Source organism: Tiliqua scincoides, chromosome 3 (assembly GCF_035046505.1).
Source record: "Tiliqua scincoides isolate rTilSci1 chromosome 3, rTilSci1.hap2, whole genome shotgun sequence".
Lineage (NCBI taxonomy): Eukaryota > Metazoa > Chordata > Lepidosauria > Squamata > Scincidae > Tiliqua > Tiliqua scincoides.
In genome coordinates, this window is record NC_089823.1 from 16,640,046 (window position 1) to 16,663,980 (window position 23,935).

The window sequence follows — 23,935 nt, forward strand, 5'->3', positions numbered from 1 at the left end:
CCACTTCTGAGTTTTTATCATGGGTAATTGATTCAACCTTTGAGAGACAGAGCGTCATCGGTAAACTCAAGTACTCCTGAACAATTTCAGGGATTAATTACTTAATGAGGGTGCATGATTTAAAATAATAATAAATTGGATCCTGATTTTCCCAGCTCCGTCTTGTGAGGAGGTGGCGGTCATGCAATGTCACTATTAATTGAGCAAACTCATTAGAGTTGAGGAAAGGGCATCCTTGAGAAGAGAGCTGTGATGTGCGCTAGGCTCCATGAATTGATTAAGGAAGTGGGGAGATGATTACATAGTTATACTGCTTTCAGTGAAAAGTGTGGCCTTCCTGGCCTGCGGATCTTTCGCCTCTTGCCATCAGTCCTGTAAATAGTCATGTTGCTGGCCTGGCCCTTTGCACTCCAGGCAAGTTTCCTATCAGTTAGACATATTGAGATGCGTGTCTCCTGCATGCCTTACATTAAGCCGAATAAACAGAAATAGAAGATTGACCGTGTAACCCTACTCAAAGACGCTAACTCATTTTCAAGACAAGCCAGAAGGGGCTGGTACATCCGTAGTCATAATTAACTTTCACTATACACCTCGATGGTGTGTACAGTAAGACCCCTTTGGTTGACAAACGCATCTGCCACCTAACATTTGACTTGTCCCATTAGAACATTAGCCTATTCATTAGCCTCTCCAGGGCATGTCCACCAATCACCTTAGCACCTCATCTGCATGTTGGCATATTTATTTCCTCTTCCAGTAAGCATTAGGATGCTTATTGGAAGCCCCGTGATAGACACCAGCAAACCCCTTTGTTGTGTGACATTTACGCTGGCCCTTTGTTTCAGTCCTGAGTCTGTAGTTAAACCTTCCTCTCCTTTCCAAGGGTATGATCTGTTTCTCTTACCAGGACAGAGTGCTTGAAACTGTTACAGCAGTGATGTTAGCTCGTGAAGGACATTGCCGCGAGTTGAACTGACAGCAACCCTGCAGCAATGTGATTGCATCACTGCTCAGTGCTCAATTCTTGCTCACCAACAGTTTGCAGGTGAAAATAGGGACTCTCTTATACTTAGAATACTCCCATTTTTAAAAAAATTCAGACTGAAGATTACAACCTGAATTCCTCCCTCTACTACAGCGCATTGCTAAAGCCTTAGACATAAGAACATAAGAAGAGCCCCGCTGGATCAGGCCAAAGGCCCATCTAGTCCAGCTTCCTGTATCTCACAGTGGCCTAGCAGGTGCCTCAGGGAGCACACAAGTCAACAAGAGACCTGCATCCTGTCACCACTCCCTCGCATCTGGCATTCTGAGGTAGCCTACTTCTAAAACAAGGAGGATACACATACCCATCAAGGCTTGTAACCTGTGATAGACTTTTCCTCCAGAAATCTCTCAAATCCCCTTGTAAAAGCATCTAGGTCAGGCACCATCACCACATCCTGTGGCAAGGGGTTCCACAGACTAATTACACTCTGGGTAAAAAAAAATTTTTCTTTTTGTCTGACCTAACTCTCCCAATACTCAATTTTAGTGGATGTTCACTGATTCTGGTGTTGTGTGAAAGGGAAAAGAAAATCCCTCTGTCCACTTTATCCCCTGCATAGTTTTGTATGTCTCAGTCATGTCCCCCCTCAGATACCTTTTTCTAGACTGAAGAGTCCCAAACTCTGTAGCCTTTCCTCATAAGGGAGGTGCCCCAGCCCAGTATCATTTTACTTGCTCTCCTCTGCACCTTTTTCATTTCCACTATATCCTTTTTGAGATGTGGTGACCAGAACTGGACACAATACTGCAGGTGTGGTCTTACCATCTATTGGCAATTATTGGCAATTTATTCTCGATCCCTTTTTTAATGATCCCAAGCATGGAATTAACCTTCCTCATAGTTCACACACGCTGGGTTGACACTATCTTCAAGGGTCCATAACAGTTTCCTTTTTGGAAATTTAAGACTGTTTGGAACAGGGGTGCCCAAACCCCAGCCCTGGGGCCACTTGCGGCCCTCGAGGCCTCTCAGTGCAGCCCTCAGGGAGCCCCCAATCTCCAATGAGCCTCTGGCCCTCCAGAGATTTGTTGGAGCCCACACTGGCCTGACGCAACTGCTCTCAGCATGAGGGCAACTGTTTGACCTCTTTGCGTGAGCTGTGGGATGAGGGCTTCCTCCACTGCATGCTGTTTCACATCTGTGATGCAGTAGCGGCAGCAAAGGAAAGGCCAGCCTTGCTTTGAGCAAGGCCTTTGATAGGCCTTGAGCAATTGCAAGACCTTCATTCATTCATATAAGTTCATCTTTAATATATTCATTTATGTAAACTTATGTAAATTAATTCTTCCCCCCCCCGGCCCCCAACACAGAGAGACGATGTGGCCCTCCTGCCAAAAACTTTGGACACCCCTGGTTTAGAAGGATGCTCAGTCTCACAGTATATCTGGTTGTACTTATTGTAGAACAGTTGCAACTAGAGATGTCAGTAACAGCAGAAACAGCACAATCCTAGGCAAGTTATTCAGAAGTTCTGTCAATGGGATCTGCCAACTTTCCCCTCTGTGTGTTCATAGAAGAGGGCTATAGATTTTAGCAGGGCAGATACAACGATAAAGATCACACTCAGATTTTTTTTTTTTCCTAATCCATCTTTAATCTCTACCACAGAGACAGGGGAAGATAATCATAGGGCACAAGGAAGGTTCATTGGTAGATCTTTTTAATTCCCTATGTGTAGTGCATCTCTATGCACTTGCCTTGCCTCTGCCAGGCAAATTTTCTGCCGGTTCATCAGACTTCTCTACAGGGAGCAGGCGGTTTGCGCCTGGAGCTCTTGGACTCATTTCCTTCTGGTCTGTTATCTCCACATGTGACACTTACTGACAGTGGATTTGCTAGACGTAAACTGCCTGTAGGCTTTTCTGCCCTCCTACACATCCTGGAAAATCCACTGGCCTTCGGGCCTTTCCCACACATCTGCCACCACCCCAAAAGAAGCCTGATATGATCATAAAGCCCACCTCTCTCCTTTCTCCATCAGCGCATGCATTTTTCTCTCCCACCTCCAGTGCCATCAGATGTGTAATGGGCTGCGCTGAGTTATATCTGCTCATTTTTCATGGGAAGAATAGTGCCAGTCAGGCAAATGGCTTTTTTCAGACCTCTCATTGCTAGGAACCAGGATTCAAGGAAAATCATGCACCCTCATTCTGTCAGATGAGTCCAGACATTCCAAGAAGACTCAAATCCTCAGGGACCATCATTTGCATTATTATAATCCTTCTGTGTAAATGCTGCCTCCCAACATCAGTTCAACCGTAGTTATCTGGAAGATCAACTTTCAAAGATGCAGTTCCGAGGATGATAAATGGGCCCTTCTCTGCCCTTGCTTATGACCTTGCTCATTGGGGGTATTATGCTAGGAGGCAGGGGGCTACATGTGGGCGACAGCAGTGGGCTACTTGTGGGCGACAGCAGTGGGGAGACATAATGTCACCTTATGCACTATGGGCTTGGTTCTTTCATCATCCTAATCAAGACTCCCACCTGGAACCATGCATAATTCCTTACCTTGATGCAACCTGTGGGCTTGGAGGGTCTTGGTTGTCCTTCCTCCAAGATGGACTTGCCGGTAGTGGCATCACTAAGGGGTGATGGGGGCTGTGGGGTGTGTGGACCACACCAGGTGTCACCATCTAGGGGTGACAGGAAAAGCTCCTTAGCCCAGGCCCACCAGGCTTCTCAAGGCAGACTACCCATCCAATAGACCTGACCTCCTGATATACTTGACCTCATCGCCTTTCTCTCCTTTCATGGCTGGAAAAGTCATTTTCCTAGGTCTACCAGGTTACCTCCATCTTTTGCTCTTGTTTCACTCCCATGACAGGAAAAATCTCCAGAACCAGGTCTACCAGGCTTCCCAAGGTGGAACCCAGGTCTACCCACTCAGTAGACCTGACCTCCCAGTCAGTCTGTCCTCTGTCTTCTCCATGAGGCCAGGTCTACTGGATGGGTAGCCTCCCTCCTATCTACCAGATGGGAGGGAGGGAGATGGCCAACTGGCAGATCAAGAGTACCCAGAGTTCAAAAGACGGTGTGTCACCATGAGATTCTGCATGGGTGACATCAACCGTAATGATACCACTGCTTGCAGGCCCTAGGCAAGGTTCAGGTTTTATCCTTCCTGAATAAAGTAAAGGTTATTTGAGTCATCAATTTGTAGACTTCACTGTAAATGCCTTCCAGCCAGAATCATAGTATACCTGCATCTTCTCTTTCTTCCTGCAGGGGTAACAGGTAACAAACCCAAACAAATCATTTGCCATTCCTTTGATCTAAGTTTCCCCACATCCACTTAGAGGCTACCACTTATGGGAAGGCAGAAAAATTTCAGTATCATAACATCACTTCACAGTTTTATTCCCTTTTACTACATGTGGCCAGGAGAGAGCTGAGGAAAAGACCCAGAGCTGCTGCTTTCCGTGGTAGCCACGCAGCAACTATCAGGTCTCATTCTGCCCAAGATTAAAAATATAATGTCTAGGAACACACAGCAGCTACTTCACATATTGCTCCTTCCTTCTTGTGGATATATTGAGAATATAACACTGTGTGCTTCTGAGTGGCCTCGATATTCAAAGCACATCAACAGAGGGAAAGCTGCAAAATGATCTGATTTTTTTTTCAGTCCATTGAAAGGAATTGGGAAAACTGAAGAGTAATAATCCTGTGTGCAATAGGCTATTATTACTATCTGTCACATACATTTTCCAAGAAAGTAACTCCTGCTTATAGCTGCACTGAATTGGTCCAATTTGGAGTATTTTGCTTTCGAATATAAATAGTCTCCTTTCACTCATTGATAAAAGGGGCGCTTTTTTGCCTCTCCTTTCAGTTGCTGAGGTTAGATCTTTTATTAGCATTTTCCCCCTACTGAATTTGATATTTTCCTACAATATACATCTCAGCCAGCAGGCACGGTCAGCCTCTTGCGTTGGGTTCACCTATGAGCAAAAACAAAAACAAAAACATGCTGACAGTTAGAAAAGAGGTCAACCCTCCCCCCCTACCATAAATTAAAACTTGTGTCCTAACAGCAATTTAGCCCAAAGTGTACCTTGCAAGGTGAACATAGAACTGAAATAAGGCCTCTTATCTGTTCAGTCCAGGTCTGTCTTATTGCTATGATTCAAAAAAAAAAAAAAAAACCCCTAACATCCAGTGGCAGTTTAATTTGTAATACATCAAAACCAGATATTCGCTCTTGAAGTGGATAGTGGCTATCAGATTGCAAAGCATATAATTTCTGTTTCATCAGGACGGGTTCTATTATAGCTTGATGCCCTCTTGCTGTAGCAAACCTCTATAATGGCAAAAAAAAAAGAAAAAGAACTGTCTGCCTGCACTGAAATATAAAAGGGGTGACTTGACCTTTAAATATACCTATTAATCATTCCCAATGGATCTTTTCCACCAAGGAGACAGCATGGGGTGTAGATGTCCCTTTAAGATGCAAACATGCATCTGAAAATGTTGCAACACAATAGACGGTGACCAATCTCTTTATGTGTAAAATAAAGGGATGTAAGCACATTATTCATTTTAGCTGAAGAATGTGGGGGGTTGGCAACCTTCAGTCTCGAAAAACTATGGTATAAGCCAAATGGGTGCAAACATCCCCCCCTCCAACTTCATCATCTTTATTTCAGGTTGAAAAATTGTTAGAAAAATTGTTAGAGGACCTTTAGGAGAGGCATTAATAGGGCAAACCTACTGATGGGAGTGATCAAAAGGGCAAATCAACTGATAAGAACATAAGATCAGGCCAAAAGCCCATCTAGTCCAGCTTCCTGTATCTCACAGTGGGCCACCAGACGTCTCAGGGTGCACACAAGACAAGAAGATTTCTGCATCCTGGTGCAACCTTTCATCTGGCATTCTGCGGTGTCCTATTTCTGAAACCAGAGGTTGCACCTACCAATCATGGCTTGCAACCTGTGATGGACTTTTCCTCCATAAATCTGTCCAATCCCCTTTTAATAGTCATCTATGCCAGATTGGGTATTTTCTCTTTCTTTACTGATGAGAGACTGTGGTCTAAGCCTACAGCACCTGGTATTCCCAAGCGGTCTCCCATCCAAGTACTAACCAGGCCTGATGCTGCTTAGCTTCTGAGATCAGACAAGCTCAGGCATGTGCAGGGTAACAGTTGCTGCTAACACACTGATGAGAGTGATTATGTTGCCAGCTGCTGGCAGGCACCCTCTTCAGTTCAACTTCTTTCCTAGAAAATGCCAGAGTGAAGCAGGAAGTATCCTGAAAATATTCTATAAAGCAATGCTTTTTGGTGCCTTCGTGGTAGGAAGTAAAAATTGCATTGCACAAAAATCGCATCCGCTACCAGAATGCAATCCTGCCAACACTGGAACCAAATGAACAGCTGCAGAAAAAGGTGATGGAGGGCTTCACTGTGAGCATATGAAGCTTCCTTATTCAGAGCTGGACTAAGTCCTTGGAGCTCAATATTGTTCAGCTGACAGCATCTCTTGAGTTTCTAGCTCCGCCTGTGCTCTTCCACTGAGCTCTGGCCATTAGGCTATAGTTATGTGCCTTTGTGCATTTCCGCAAGTTTAAAAAACAAAAAAACGTACAAACCTACTTAATTTATTTTGCTCGTGAGCAGTTTGCAGAACTGGTAATAAAATTTCATTTCTTGATAAAGGGTCCATTTGCAGTAGCTGTACCTTACGTAGTCTGATGCTCCTGTGAGTATGTGTGCTATTAATTTTGTATCCTGTCTCCATTACCATTGAACTTTGGGTTGTTTTCATGATTTGTGGTCCTGGTCTGTTCACACTGAGCCCATGTCCATGTTCTCATCCTTAAAAATAGGGATCAGAACACAGTTTTTTTAGACAAAATACATGTCTTGGAGTTACCTATGTCAGTGAACTACACACTTGCAGCTGCCTTTGCTACTTTCACAAAAAGAAATAGACAAGGAAAAACACCCTTGGATTCAAAGCTCAAATTACTTGAAGTGGACACAGGCAGCCCAATCCTGAGCTGCCTGGGGCGCACGGCTGCAGTGGCGCCGAGAACGGCTGCTGCCACATCCTGTGCGCCTCAGCCTGCCACGGGCAGCGCCTCGTTCCCTTCTCCTGGGTAAGGGAAGCAGCCATGCAAGGGGGCTACTCACTTTACCTCCGACCAAAAGGTCAGCGGTAAATTAAAGGCGTTCGGGTAGGGCGCCGAACCCTACACAAACGGACAGGATCCAGTGGAGCTGAGCTCTGCAGGACCTGCCTCCTGCCTCCCTGCTCTCTCCCCATGGCATGCCCCCCGCCTGCCCTCTCCGCCCCCCGCCTCCCCATCACACCTCCCGCCTGCTCTCTCTCTGCCCTCCCCACGCCTTCCTCCTCCCCGGAAGGACTACTCCTGGCCCCCCCTCCTCACCCCCACTTACTGTACCATGGCTCGGCAGTCCGTGAGACTGCCGAGCAGCAGAAGACAGTTGCCTGCCTGGCACTAGCCCAGGGCCAGCCAGCGCTGGGCTAGCACGGACACTGGCCCAGCAGTAAGCCTCACGGACATGCGTTACGGCACGTTTGCTACCGTGCAGAGCTCAGGATTGGGCTCTGAGTCAGTTGCAAATTGGTTGGCAACCTTCAGTCTCGAAAGACTATGGTATAAACCTGCAGCACCCGGTATTCCCAGGTGGTCTCCCATCCAAGTACTAACCAGGCCTGACACTGCTTAGCTTCCAAGATCAGACGAGATCGAGCATCCGCAGGGTAACAGTTGCAAATTACTTGTTAAAATACTTAATGAAAGCAGTCCTGAAGAGATCTTCTGCAGTCATTTGGGCTTTATTTAATGCTTAGATTTGCAATTAATTTTTAAAAAGCCGCCTCAGGGATCTGTTTTCGTGTGAAGCGTAGTTAACTCCCAAGTTCAACTGAAAAACCAATGAAACAGGTTAGTCATAACTGATTTATGCCCCATTCTTTTCAACCAACTTTACTTGGAACATAGTCAAACACTGTAATATGTCAGACGTTAATTACATTAAAACATCAGTGCCAAATAACCCTCCCTTTGAGACAGATTTTTTATAGCACAATTAGTAGGATACTAATAGTATCCTATAGTGAGATAGTGCCTGTATATATTTTCAAATATCTCTGTGCCAATGTAAGGACCAGAAAGTTCCTTTTAAAAAGTGAACACTGAAAATTTCAGCAAGTGCCTCTGGCATCTGCAGGGTTCTCTATAGCTACCACCCAGCTAACAGAAGCACTTTTCAGGCAGCCTAAGAACTTAGGGAATGTAAGTAGGGAACTTAAGAACTTAGGGAATGAATGTAGGGAGAGGAGGAACAAGACTGTGGAAGCCAGCTCTGACCCCTGCACTGATGTACTCCTTAGCCATCCCTGTACTCCCTGATCCTCCCAGGTTCACAGTCTAGGGCAGCATCTAATGTGGGAACACACCCAGTATTCAAAATTGCAGCTGGATGTGCCTGAGTTCAGTAGTGAACAGGCAGCCCAGTCCTAACCAGTGCTGATGAAGTTGGGCCAGTGTGGTCATGCTGCATCCTATGCTTGAAGTGAGCAGGCTGGAGGTCTCCTTGAAGTAAGGTTTATCCCCTTGCCCTGGGGAAAGCCCCACCCTACAGAACAGGTCTACTCAGACCTGTGCCTGCTAAATAGCCAACTCAAGTCTGAGTTGAGCTGCGGCCTAGGGAGGGGATAGGATATGGCATGCTTATCCTCTCAGGACCTGATCTGCCCATCCTCCACCTCGCCCCACCCTCCACTCTTGTTACACCCCCTCCCTGCCTTCTCCCTGCCCCTGCGCTACTTGGAGCAGCTCTTACCTACTCTGACACACATTCCTCCTAGTACTGACAGGACAGCACAGGCCTTCCTGCTGGCACTCCTATCTTATGTTCTGTCACAACAAACTTTATGGCACGTTTGTGACAGCACATACTAGCGCAGCGGTCGCTGCACCATCCTAGGACAATTATAGCATTGTGCAATCAGATACATTCATTAGACAAATGAAACTAGAGAAGCAATAATTTTTATTCTTCCATGTTTCATGCACACACATGAGTAAGCAACAGTGCCTTGGTGCAAGGAGGGAGGGCAGAGCAGGAGGTGTGTGCCACATGGGGCAGGTAGGTCATCAAAGTAGCTTCTGGCCATCAATCTCTGACAACATGTGCTTTTTAACACACTCACACACACACGCACATAGCGTCTCAAGAAAACATACACCCACTTTATAGTGTCAAATTTGTGATGTTATAATTTGCACATATACTGCATTTGGTATACACTGAAGCAGTTGCTTGACCAAGTTAAATAATTGATTGATTGATTGATTGGTTGATTGATTGATTGATTGATTGATTGATTGATTGATTGATTGATTGATTGATTGATTGATTGATCAGACCAAGTGCTCAAAATATTTCTCATTGGCACCTGTACATCACGGACATATTTGACCACCAACATGTGTGCTGGGATGGGCTAATATCAATTTAAGGGTAACCTCGAAGCAAGCAAACAAAAAAGAATCCCAAGACTTAACAATAATTGTGTTTCAGGCCTTTGCATACCAGGATTCAATTTGTAGGTATGCCCCACTGCCTAATCTCACTGCATCCCAGGAGGACAATGTTACTTTCTCTGGGCCTTTCAGATGAGACAGACCATAAGCCAAACTTATTTACGGTGGGGTGAGACTTGCTACGTTGTAAAACTCCACAGTCAGGGAATTAGAGGACAGGTCCTCTCATGGATTGAGAACTGGTTGGAGGCCAGGAAGCAGAGAGTGGGTGTCAATGGGCAATTTTCACAATGGAGAGAGGTGAAAAGCGGTGTGCCCCAAGGATCTGTCCTGGGACCGGTGCTTTTCAACCTCTTCATAAATGACCTGGAGACAGGGTTGAGCAGTGAAGTGGCTAAGTTTGCAGACGACACCAAACTTTTCCGAGTGGTAAAGACCAGAAGTGATTGTGAGGAGCTCCAGAAGGATCTCTCCAGACTGGCAGAATGGGCAGCAAAATGGCAGATGCGCTTCAATGTCAGTAAGTGTAAAGTCATGCACATTGGGGCAAAAAATCAAAACTTTAGATATAAGCTGATGGGTTCTGAGCTGTCTGTGACAGATCAGGAGAGAGATCTTGGGGTAGTGGTGGACAGGTCGATGAAAGTGTCGACCCAATGTGCGGTGGCAGTGAAGAAGGCCAATTCTATGCTTGGGATCATTAGGAAGGGTATTGAGAACAAAACGGTTAGTATTATAATGCCGTTGTACAAATCTATGGTAAGGCCACACCTGGAGTATTGTGTCCAGTTCTGGTCGCCGCATCTCAAAAAAGACATAGTGGAAATGGAAAAGGTGCAAAAGAGAGCGACTAAGATGATTACGGGGCTGGGGCACCTTCCTTATGAGGAAAGGCTACGGCGTTTGGGCCTCTTCAGCCTAGAAAAGAGACGCTTGAGGGGGGACATGATTGAGACATACAAAATTATGCAGGGGATGGACAGAGTGGATAGGGAGATGCTCTTTACACTCTCACATAATACCAGAACCAGGGGACATCCACTAAAATTGAGTGTTGGGCGGGTTAGGACAGACAAAAGAAAATATTTCTTTACTCAGCGCGTGGTCGGTCTGTGGAACTCCTTGCCACAGGATGTGGTGCTGGCGTCTAGCCTAGACGCCTTTAAAAGGGGATTGGACGAGTTTCTGGAGGAAAAATCCATTATGGGGTACAAGCCATGATGTGTATGCGCAACCTCCTGATTTTAGGAATGGGTTAAGTCAGAATGCCAGATGTAGGGGAGAGCACCAGGATGAGGTCTCTTGTTATCTGGTGTGCTCCCTGGGGCATTTGGTGGGCCGCTGTGAGATACAGGAAGCTGGACTAGATGGGCCTATGGCCTGATCCAGTGGGGCTGTTCTTATGTTCTTATGTTCTTATGTTTTTTGAACACAGTCCCTTTAATTCAGACATATGTTGCCCTTAATTCTGACTGATAACAGCTGGTGAATACAGGACTTCTCCCTTTCCAAATGTCCACCTTGAAGGTTGTGTTGTTCATCTGCGTCTACTTACTGGGTGATGTTTCTGCTTCAAGAACTTCAGAAATAGCTGTAGGACAACCTTGAAAATCAGACTGAGATAGAGCCTACCCCCCCCCCCAGCATTATTTTATGCTGTCAATCTGTTTTAGCAATTCAATAATTTACCAGCTAGAAAGACTTATCTAAATATAATATTTTTTCCCCCCAAAAGTTTTATTCGAGATATTGGGCAAAGCATAATTTCAACCCTTAAGCGATAGGTAGCTTTTGCCAGTGAGCTCAGTGATAGTACACAGTACACCTTGGATGAAAATCAACCCATTTTCTCAGTACTATATATAACTACTCTTAATATTTTATGTGGAGGGAGGAACTGAATTCATAAATAATAAATCCAAACCTCCTAGGTGTAGAATACATATGAACTGAGAGTTTGTGGGCAAGGAAAAAGGATCACAAGTATAATGTTACACCAGTATTTTAATGCTAAATACAAGTATTTGCTTCCCCTGGAGCAGATTCAAATCGCCAGTCATTAATGTCCATGCCCAAATCATCAGAGGCTGTCTTTTGATCCTTGCTTAATCAATTTACAAGCTCTTGGAGATCAAAACAGAAATGGTAAATGGCTGATCATTAGTCCAACACAAAAACTATACCAAAGGAAAAGAATTCATCATTTCCAGTTGGATCCTGTGCTTGCGTAGATGAAGTAATGTCTCATAGGAGGTCACATAAGTGACCTTAAGGAGGGTAGTGACCCATTATTAACAGTATTTATTAACAGTATTTATATATCCCATCCAAGGACCCATAGTTGCCATTAGTTTGACACTTCTGGGTGTTGTCATCACCGTCAAAGGCATGTAGGTGAAAAAAAAAACCCTTTTCTCCTTACATGCATGTGGAAGTGAAACCCATGCGCTGCCTCCCACGCATTCTCGGCATCACCTGGCAGGACAAAGTTCCTAACAACACAGTTCTGGAACGTGCTGGAATCCCTAGCATGTATGCACTGCTGAAACAGAGACGCCTGCGTTGGCTTGGTCATGTCGTGAGAATGGATGATGGCCGGATCCCAAAGGATCTCCTCTATGGAGAACTTGTGCAAGGAAAGTGCCCTACAGGTAGACCACAGCTGCGATACAAAGACATCTGCAAGAGGGATCTGAAGGCCTTAGGAGTGGACCTCAACAAGTGGGAAACCCTGGCTTCTGAGCGGCCCGCTTGGAGGCAGGCTGTGCAGCATGGCCTTTCCCAGTTTGAAGAGACACTTGGCCAACAGTCTGAGGCTAAGAGGCAAAGAAGGAAGGCCCATAGCCAGGGAGACAGACCAGGGACAGACTGCACTTGCTCCCAGTGTGGAAGGGATTGTCACTCCCGAATTGGCCTTTTCAGCCACACTAGACGCTGTTCCAGAACCACCATTCAGAGCGCGATACCATAGTCTTTCGAGACTGAAGGTTGCCAACACACAGGTCACCACCCTCCTTAAGGAGGTAGCGTCCCAAACAAAGATTGGGAATGCTAGCCCTGGGGCTCGCAACCCCCAGTTTGGAACACTGGATTACAGTTTGACTGAACACAATGGGATAACTTCTGAGCAAAGTGAATGACAGTTTTCAAACACCTGTAGGAATAGGATATTGGTGGAATCGCTGCTTCCGATTACAGTCCCCTTCAACACACCCCAATCCCCACCTCATTCTTCTGGGCATGTGCAACTCCTCACCCTTTCCAGTGGCTGTGGTGAACCTGGGTAGGCAGGCTCTCGGGGACTGGATAAGTGCACGTCCAGTGTAACTAGCACTGCTCCTACACAGAATGAAAGCTGGTATGTATGTTTCAAGTTGGAATCCCAACTCAGTCGCCCTACCAATGCATTTTCAAGGGCAACAGGGAACATCTCTGCAGTGCACTGTTCCCCTTCCATCCTCTCTCTAACTGCTTATTCAGCACTGCCAAATGTAATAGTTAAGTGCCCTGAATGTGTTTGAGTTGTAATGATTCATATCTGTCCGCTGAAGATAACATCTCCTGCCTTTGATGAAAGAGCTCTGGCCCACAAAAACATGGGATTTTGCCCACAATCGATGCATTCGTCTTTAAGGTTTCGTAAGCCTGTTTGCTTGTTTTTGCTGCAGCAGGCTGACATGGCTTCGCTCTGGAAGTTATTCCACAACAGACCCAGAGTGAGACCCAACAGTCACTTAAGTATTCTTAGGATTTTCAAAATGGAAATGAAGAAAAAGAAGCAAATCGGAATACTCATATTCGGCAGGAGTGACATCAGATGTCTGATGCACCGTCAGGGGACGGGCAGGGAGGCTGTAGAGAACCCAGTGCAGGATTTTGCCCCAGTCTTCCAGCAATCTGTCAGCAGCTTTGTATTTGATGGACCAGTGCAGGAGAGGCTCTTTCTGTACAGGAGAAGGCTGGAAGGAGAGGGGGAATTGCAAACACCCTCACTAACTAGCCTGTTGCCCCACCCCCTCTGTTTCTCAGATACTTCAGCCTCTGCTAGCCAGAGGTGCACTTTGCCCTTGTCTCATAGCCTATGGTTCATAGCCCCAGCAACAATATAGGAAGCAGTGTCTGATGATTCACCCCTACTCAAAGCTGACGAGAGAGAGAGCACTGGAAGCAGTAACAATAAGCTAGCAGAGCAAGATACACATTAGTTGTAGCCATGACAGTAGGACACTGATTTTCAGTGAGCTGCAGCACATTGGTGCGCCTCAAATGGTCCGCAGGTGTGCCATGAGAATACGCAAGAGGGTCATTTTTTTTAATAGGACCATTGGGGGATGTGAGCCTCCCACCAGCAGTGTGGCGTGCCTTGTCAATTGTCAAAAAACAGTGTGGTGTGCCTTGACAATTTTATCGCCTTGTCACCGTGCCATGCAGCAGTGTAGCAATTGTGTCTGCCGCCTGGGGCAATGACTCCTGGTGTCACCCCCAAGCACACAGACATGGAAGTGGTTGGCAGTGACATGGTGACGTTCTCTCATCACCGCCAACTACTTCTATGTCTGCATGCACTGACTTGGCCACTTACACACTGCGCTCCGCTTTTGGAACTCGGCAAGAAAGCTGGCAAATTAGCACACACAGACATGGAAGTAATTGGTGGTGACGTCATTGCCAATTACTTCCATGTCTTCACATTCTGACTGGGTCGCTTTCTTGCTGTGCTCTGAAAGCACAGTGCAGCGAGAAAAAGGATGAGTCAGCAGCTTGGCCAATTGGCCGACTCATGTCGCTTATCCGCAGCAACGGTGGCAGGTGTGGCTTCACTACCTTGCTGCCACCCCTGCCACATTGGCGCAGCTGCAGGGCCTCATGAAGAACAGAGTCGGATTGGGCCACCCGCTGGGGTTGTGATTCTGTCTGTGCCTGTCTCGTGCAGTTATTAAGCCAGAGCTTTTTACCTGATATTCCAAAGAGATCTCATTTCCAGGGATCATCCTAACAAAAGCCTGTTTAAGTAACATGCATGATCATAGTATGTTATGGGATAAGAGCTGGACACTCCTGACACTTCACAGCCTCGTTTAACTTTTGCAGTACATCTGAGCATAGTAAGGGTAGGAAAAGGCAATGACACAAAACACGGAGTCACTTCATCTCCATCCCAATTTCCCCCCACAGGTGGTAGTGCTGTCATGCCACTTAAATGTGAGCCAGGTGATGAAGAAATGCCTGGCACTGTGTTCTGGGTGCGAAGTGCTCCTTGACTGAAACAAGCAATTAGATACCTGCAGATTTAATAAAGGGTCAGTTCTGCTCCCATCAATCATAGGCTGTCCGGTTGATTGCTCAACAGTTGGATTCAGATCTCCTCTGTGTGGGATTCTTGCCAGCAATGGATGTGTGCAGAGGCTTGACAGCCTGAAAGGATTGAGAACTCTGCTTCAAATGTCCAGATGGCTCAAAATCTGTTTTTTTGACTTGTTTTGGAATTTTTGGAGCTATCGAGGTATAACCTTTTTCCTTTTCAAATGACAGCACTTTGATACATTTGTGATATATGCATCCTTATCTCAATCCATGAATGGATACCAGGCTATTTCAGAAGACTAACAGCAAAATAGTTGCCCAAGCTATGTGGTTCCCAAACTTACCTGGGTCATGATGCTCCCATGGCTTCTTCCCAGCTAAACCTGGGGAACAGGTAGCAGCTGCTACTGGAGACATCCCATGACACCCCTGTGAGTGTGCTGCAACACCCTAAGACAGCAGTTCTCAGAGTCTCAGGGAGAGTTTGAGCTTCAGTGAGTAAGTGCAGGGGCGGGGGGAAGGCAGCGACACGATCTGCTGGATCGCGCCACTTTAGAGGGGTGCAGGGGCTTGCTACCACTTACCAGAGCCTGCAGCAACCTACCAGGGGTGCAAGGAGACCCCATGCCAGCCTCCGCAGTGCAGGGTCAGAGTCAGTAAAAATTACAATCGTGACCACTTCCATTTCTTGAACACTACAGTGGTTACGATCGCGATTTTGATGGTCTTTGCAGCATGGGGGGGACCTGCGGATGCTGGCATGGGTGCGCCCTGAACCCCCAGGAGGCTGCTGCAGGCTCTGGTAACTGGCAGCAAGCTCTTGCGCCTCTTCAAAGTGGTGCGATCAAGTGGATCGCACCGCTGCCTTCTCCTGCCCCTTAGGAGGCAGAAGTTGGGGCTGTCTGGTTGGGGCGTCACGACACCCCAGTTTGAGAACCACTGCCCTAAGACACATACTTTGAGAACCCCTGCTATATATGTTGTAGTGCTGTCCTTGAGAAGACTCACATCCCAAGAACCACCACGCTTGTGCTTAGTGCACTGCACTAAGCCCTGGTCTGTCCCTCTGTTCTCTAGACAGGCACCAAGCACTATGTAGAGATGTTGAGATTTATATCTCCTGGGCATCTGGAATTAAACAGAAATAAAATATTGGCCATGTTACAATGTGTGGCATTCCCTTCTATTCATTCAAACAGATCCCTGCTAGTCCCACTGGTTTTGTATCAGAATAAGTCCCCATCAGTTTATGAAAACTTTCCACTGAGATATTTTTGTTTCATTCTGATTTTTTCCATAATAGTTTGCACCAGTGGCATTTTATGATCACCTTGGGCCTCCATAGATTTATGATCTTTCATTTCTGGCTTGGCTCAATTTTATCTTAACTAATTGGTTCTAGATAATGATGCTTCATTCGCTTTGTCAGATATATTGGCGGCTGATCCCGTAAGCCTGAGTTCTTGGTTCATTACTGTCTGTGATTTATTAGGCACAAGCATATTATGTTATTTTTGCCATTGTATTACAATCACCAATTCTTTAGCCTGGACCAATAGACTTTTTTCCACATTTGTCTTAATTTCAGAAGCGTATTGTTATCAAATTCAAAATGGCCATGAGCAAATAATTTGTGTAGCAGTGATAAGAATTCAAGCTAGGTTTCTTTGTCTCTAAGTGAAACATCTTTTCAACTTAATATATTGTGTAGAATGATCAATGTTGTTTCTGCTACTTTAATCAATGGTCATTACCTTTATCCCTGCTTTATTGCAGTGACAGTTTCCATTTTGTTCTGAATTATCATATTTGCTCATCATTTGCCTCATGGATGGGACTACAAAGAGCAAGTTCCTGCAAGGGACTTACATATGCCCAGTGGAATTTTTAACTTCAAAATTTGGTGATATCACAAACTGCTTTTGAAGCCCATCTTGATTTCAGAAGCAGTTTTCCTTGGGTATGTGATTTGCTATTGAAGAAAATCAAGCCTAATACTACTTTGAAATCAAGTCTGATACTGTCTAGATCAGCTCCAGAGGGTGGGGGGCATTTGCCCAGTCCCATGGTTTCACTTAACCACAGGGGGTTCCAGAACGGAACCCCCATGAATAAAGGGGCAGACTTGTATCTTGAAAATCCCTTGCATCCCCCAAAAATATATCCTATCTCTTTAAAAACTATAAGAGACAGGCAGGAACTGAGACTGACCAAGAGAAGAGTAGATTCATTCTCCATCTCAGGTATGTTCCGAGGCATATACTCTGTAAGTGGAAGTAGAATTGTTTGCTTAAAAATGCTTTTTTACTCTGGTTTTGTTGTTGTGATTGTTGTTTGCTGAGTGCATATACTTGAATTTCACAAGTAATTCAATGGCAGCTCAAGGGCTCCCTCAGCCCACTCCAGGGGCAGTGCCATCTTTCTCATGGCACTTGCATCAGGTGCTTACTTTCTGGGTGGAACTGTATCAACTGTATCATCAATGGACAGCCACTTGGGAAGGGGAATGTGGTGGTTTCTTGACCTGGCTGGGAGGCCAGGTCAAGGCTGGTGTCACTGTTGGACTTGTCAGGCTGGACATAGAGAATTCTGGGTAATAATTCAGGGGCATAGACACAGAGTTCACCCAAGCAGTGGCATAGCTAAGAGGGTGCAGGGGGTAGCAGTTGCCCCAGGCATCAAGCTTTAGGGGGGCAACAAGATGAGCTTGACACTAGTGACCAAAATTGTGAAAATCTTGGTATGTATGAATAATGCCATCATGTTATATATCATTGGAAAGGTAATTTAATGCAGAATGCAATGAAATAAGCCGCATTGGAATATCTTTATTCTATCAAAGGTTATGGCCAATTAACTAGAAAATGAAAACACAATTGTCTTATGGAACAAAAAGTGGATTTTCTTAACTCCAAACTGACCTATGAGACTGATTGTTCTGACAGCCAATGAGATGTTATTATGATACAGCATGGAATTAATAATTTTTTTATTTATTTACTTAATTAAATTTGATTTTATCATGCAGGGGTACAAAATCTTCTTTGACCCCAGGTAGCAGATAGATGCCTTAGCTACGCCACTGACTGGGGGGAGGCAGCAGAGCAAGTGGGTGGTGAGCTGCTGGGGGGAGGAGGTGGTTTCCTCCCAATTTTCACTTTTTAAAAAGCCCAGGCATGATGTCACTTCCGGTTCTGACCTCACTTCTGGGGCAACTATTTGAGCTTGGCATTGGGCTACACGATCATTTGCTATGCCAGTGCACCCAAGTCTTCCTGAATGAATTGAATGCCTGCCCTAAAATACAGAATGTGTGTTGCAGGAGTTCAGTAGTAAAAGACAAGAGGTCTTCCAGGAAAGCTTATCTGCCAGTATTGCACTTCTTGAGGATTCCCAAATCACCATTCAAGGATCCCCAAAACAGTGGTTTGCAGCACATGTTTTCAAGCTGCTGATCTCAGATCCCCTCTTTGACATGGATTTCTATGCCACGGATATAGATGTGTAGCTGCTCCAGACCTCTGTTTGTTGCTGAATATCCTTGAGTGCTTCCCAGCATTGGAGGATAGCGCAAACCATGAACATCATTGAGCCAGTACAATATGAGTTGGTTGTGATATGATAGACTGTGACTGGGGAGACTCTGGTTCAAAACTCCCTTCAGTCATCAGAGGTGTAATTTGGGCAGAGCCTGAGGGGCACTGGCCCTGAGGGCGCACATGCCCCCAGGTTCCACCCTAGTTATGGAGAAGGCACTGGTGGCTTTGCGTGCCCACCAGCTGCTGGCTTTGCATGCCCTGTTCCTTCTCCTGTGGAAGCTTCCAACCTCCATAGGAGAAGGAACAGGGTGTGCAAAACTGTAGCAGCAACTGCCCCGCCCTTCAGAGAGAAACCAGAAGTGATGTCATGATGTCACATGATGTCATGACATCTCCTGAAAAGGTGACATCACTGCCCTGGGAGGTGAGGCAGTACGTTACACCTCTACAGCCATGACTGGATGACACTGGGCTAGTCACCATTTCTCAAACAAACTGTGCCCCACAGATAGAGATAGCATTGGTGGGAAATCAGATCCACCCAATGCTGCCATAAGCCTCTTGGTGGAAAGGTGGGTTAAATGCAACATCTCTGCCTTCTGAAGGCCCAAAAGTCAACATTTCACCGTGAATTTTTATGATATACTGCTATCTTTTTTCAGTTCCTAACAAAGATAGCCTTACAAGGTTATAAAGTATATACATGGCGACACTCGCCAATAATGTGGCCCTGAAGTCTGTTTCAGGTTTCTTTTTCCTTTTAAAAAAAATCAAAGATTATTTATTGCTGCACAGCTCATATTGGCTTTTGTGGACTCGATCTAAAGATTTTGCCTCTTTGGTTTACTGCTGTTTACGACTGTTCAACATGCCTGACTCTGTTATTAACTCTTCTATTGTGGCAGAGAATAAGCTCTTTGTTTGCAGCTGACCTTTAGTATAGACCTTTAGCAGGTTCCATTATGATGGAGGATTCTTGGTAAGCCTGGGTTCCCCCCCCCCCCCCGATACTGCAGTGTTTACAAAACTGTCTGAAGAGTAAGATGATTAAACAATGATCATTAAACAAACATCATTTAAACAATGATAAATGCTGAATGATTCCTGAGTCTGGCACTTTTTAATATCAGGTGGATTGATATTCACTAAGATGGCAATTGCGAAAGACAAGGGTTGGGGTTAGGTGAATGAACAAACCCAATCTTTTCCTCAAACACTAGCACTGGTGGAGCACAAGCTGCATTCAGTGGGAGGGACGGGGGACCAGGAAGTCAGCCAGAGGTAAGAGATGTGGACTGATGGTTGAGCTGCCAGTACTGTCTGAAGCCTTAAGAAGGATAATCTGTGATTGTGTTTTTGGATGAGAGGTGGAATGCCAGGCTATGACAAGCTTCAGTACCTGTTGTGGCTGGACGGAGTCACTGTCGAGCCAATTAGCCAAGCAGTGAGAGAAGTATGGAAGTGTGTGAGAAGGCCAACCAACAAAGAACAGAGAATAACCTTGAGGACCTGCCCAGGCTTGATTTACGATTACCTACTGAAACCTGGGGGTACGCAGCCAGAAGAGATCACCACATTTTGAAGGCAACACGTGGTGACTCAGGATTCTGTGATTCATAGTATATATGTGTAAAAACCCCACTCTTTACACTGCTGCCAATGGGATCTGCATGGTACACAGTCTCAACATGCTTTATGGCATGTTTTCATCAGCACGCGTCATCATGCTGGTGCAAACATGTCTAAGGATGGTGCCTTTATTCACAGATATTCTGCAGCGCGGACCACAGTTGCAAATGTGCCGTAAGGCATGTTTGCGGGGCTTACTGCCAGGCTCCCGCTGGAGGTGGCTCAGCTCCGGCCGGCGCTGAACCACCATCTGGAGGGTGCCTGCGTTCCACAGCTCAGCAGTGCCTGTGACCGCCAGGCTGTAGAACGGGGAAAGGGGGTGTGGTCGGGGGCATAGGGGAGACGTTCCGGGGAGGGGGGAGGTGTGATTGGGGGCGTTCCAGGGGGCGGGGGAGAGGCGGATTAGTGGAGCCAAGCTCTGCAGGATCCTAGGCACTCGTGGATGGCTGCGCGCCCTACACAAGCGGCTTCGCTTTAGCTGCGACCAAACAGTCGCCGCTAAAGTGAGTAGCCCCATTGCAGGGTTGCTTCCCTTACCCGGGGGAAGGGGATGAATGTTCCCTTCTCCTGAGGAGCCTCCCGCGGTAGTCCTCCAGGGAGCCAACAGGTCCCGCAGCTCCGGGCAGCTCAGGATTGGGCTGTTAAACAGCATTGAAATGAATAAATATTTCTCTAATTTGTTTCCATTTAGCGCACTGTTTGTGCAGGGCTGGCCCAACATCCCTTGATGCCTGAGACAGCTTGGCAAATGCTACCTCCCCCTTACCCAATGAGGCACCAGCCTCTGCTCCTCCTACTCTCCAATGTGCTCAGTACTCTCCTCTTCATTTCCTCATGCTTTTTATTCCACCCCTGTCTTTTTTTTTCCCAAGGAGAAGGAGGAACAGTACCAGCAAGTAAGGGCCCAATCCTATCCAACTTTCCAGCACCGGTGCAGCCACAATGCAGCTCCAAGGTAAGGGAACAAATGTTCCCAAACCTTGAGGAGGCCTCTGGGACTGCACCCTCAACACAGGAAGAAGTGCATACCCCATGGGCACAGCAGCACCAGCACTGGATCAGATTGGGCCTTGAGTGCTCAGGGATGAGTGCCCTGCAGAAGCCTCCTTGCCTGAGGCAACCACTTCAGTTCGCCTCCTGCATGGGGCAGTGCTGTGCTTTTGATGCAAATATTGAACTAGAATATCGATATTCAGCAATGATCGGGTTGCAGCATTTTTGCAGAGAAAACCTTTGGCATTTTGTTTTTCTCCTTGAAACGTCATTCTATATTTTGAAGTAGTTGAGTGCATAATGTTCTGTATCGGTGCAATTTCACCCCTGATCTTCTGTCCCCAGGGATGCTGCTATAGGATATGTCACTTCTAACAAGAGGAAGCCACTTCCTGGGGTAACTGTCATTATGGCTCACAGTCAGAACTTCTGAAGTTATTGCTAAAGAGCAAGAGCCTCTTCCTGGGAAACTGTCACCAAGTCCAGACGTTTCCAAATCAATACATAGTTTGCCAGTAGAAACTAATGCCCTTTTCACCCTTTAATATTAGCAGTAATAAAGTTCTTGGGAAAAGACTCATCTGTCTTTTTAACTTCCTCTTCCCAGTTGCAGAACCATAATTCATCTTGTAGTGTTAGCAAAAAGGGACGTTCCCCATTTTCCGTTCCTAGCATGTGATAATACAATTCTTTCCCAGAATTCTAAATGAACTTTCAGAGCAAAAACCACCATCCAGGTCTAATGAGATCCCACTCTGTTAATAGCCTAATCCGACTGTTTTCAAACTCTTAGGGAGAGTTTGAACCGCAAGTTCTTCCGGGGGCAGGGGGGGAGGCAGTGACATGACCCCCAGCATCATGTCGCTCAGGAGGCTGCAGGGACTGGGATGCACTCACAGTCCCTGCAGCAGCCTTCCTGGAGTGTGGGGAGCCCTGCGTGACTGTCTGCAGGGCTCCCCAGAACTTGAACAGTGAAAGCACAGCAATCGTGCTTCATTTCTTCAAAACCGTGAGTAAAATAATTTGGAAACCACAGAGTGAAATCTCCCTAAACATAACAATGATATTTAATGATGGGGTGCTCTTCTTAGTGGTATATAAATCAGGAAAATTTGGAGTTGTACAGCTATATAGCAAGAATAAATTGTAATGGTAAAAAATGCATACATTATGCTGAGCTTCCTTTTGGAATCTGGCAAGTATTTCATCTGATTGGGAACCCACCAATCCACTTCCAATTTCACTGTGGGTGACATTTCAGTGGCACCTCTGCCTGCCATGAATTCCTTAACTCTAATTACCAGAAATTGTGGTGCAGCCTTCCAAACAAAGAGAATATGTGGCCAACCAATAGAGAATGATTTTGCCTGCAGTTATTATTCCAACCATCTTACTCTAAATCAAGTAAGCGTGTAGAGAAGTAGGTTCCATCTGACTGGACAATATTGCAAGGCTCATTTTTAATAACAAAAAAGTGATTTATCTAAACACTCATTGCCCCAAGCATAGGGAACTTTTCCATGTAAATAGCCAATTAGCCCACTTAAAGTGAACAAGGCTGGCACCACATCTCCACAGAATAAAATTAGTTGCACCTCACAAAAGACTGGAAAAATTCCCATGTTCACTCCGCACTGCTCAAGGTTAATGATATAGCAGTCAAAGTGCACTTTGCCCTTCAGGGAAGCAGGGTATGTACTGAGTGCTGGCTGATATATTGCACACAGTGATTGATTTGGTCAGTGGGTTGCAGAAGTGAGACCCCAACTTCACTTAATTCTTGGGAAACATCCTGGCAAGAAACCAGGGTTGGGAAATATATCCTATCAAAAAGTGTTTCCTGTCAGGGGAACCCCACTTCCTTGGTTGCAAAGCAGAGGTGCAAAACATGAGGAAGGACACCCCTGTGAAAGATATTATTATTATTATTATTATTATTATTATTAATGGTATTTATATACCGCCTTTCTTGGTCATCAGATTTCTCCTCAGACTTTAATTCAAGGCGGTTTACATAGGCAGGCTGTTTAAATCCCCGTAGGGATTTTTACAATTAAAGAAAGGTTCTATCTTTCAAGAACCACACAACATTTCAGATGGAACTTTTGCGGTCTGTTATCACTTTCTGGCCTCCTCCCACACAGGCTGACAAGCAGCTCCTTCCGAAGAGCAGGTGGAATAACTCGGCTCAGCTTGTCAGCTGCTTCAAGGTCTCGCCATTCACTGTGCCGGTGGCCTCGAACTGGCGACCTTCAGATGTTATCTTCAGGCAGTTGGAGGCTCAACCCTCTAGACCAGACCTCCTGCCCAGACCTCCTGAAAGATGGAGTGGGAAACCGTATGAAATGGGCACACTAGTTTCCTGCCCTCAGAGGGGTAAAGCCTCAGAGGAAAGCTCCCACACTGTTTGCTACAAGAGATCCTGGGATTCCTACAGAGTGAGCAAGTCTGTCAGAGGTTGATGGGCAGTGCAGGAAAAGTGACTAGGATGGCTTCCACCATGACTAAAGCCCTGGATTGCAGAGAGTGTTCTTCTCATGTTTGCTTCCTTGCACTTTGTCGTCAGCAGCCTCCTAGCTGAAAATGTGCTGTACCTGCCACAACTGAGGAAACATGTGCACAGGTATGACCAGGATCAGTGCTATCATTAGGACAGTTAGGTACCTACCTAGGATGCACACCTCAGGGGACTCAGAACTGACCTTTGAGGGGCACAGTTGTTTACAGATTAGTTTTTTAACCCATGTAAAAAATGCAACTGTAAAAATGCAACCAAGTAATTTTTTAAATAATTTTAAGATCATTACCACAACATACATAAAACATGACATGTGTGTGAGTTCACTACAGAAGCCAAGGATGTTAGGAACTGTCAGTGGAATGAGAAGACAGGGGC

General features: G+C 45.8%; 1 protein-coding gene and 1 pseudogene across 1 annotated transcript in view; one reads left to right on the forward strand and one right to left on the reverse strand.

The window, feature by feature from the left end:
- The window catches only part of CNTN5 (contactin 5), a 278,579-nt gene that overhangs the window by 160,063 nt on the left and 94,581 nt on the right, over positions 1–23,935 (forward strand). The gene's annotated exons all lie outside the window — the stretch shown is intronic.
- Positions 7,684–7,800, reverse strand: LOC136646256 (5S ribosomal RNA; annotated as a pseudogene).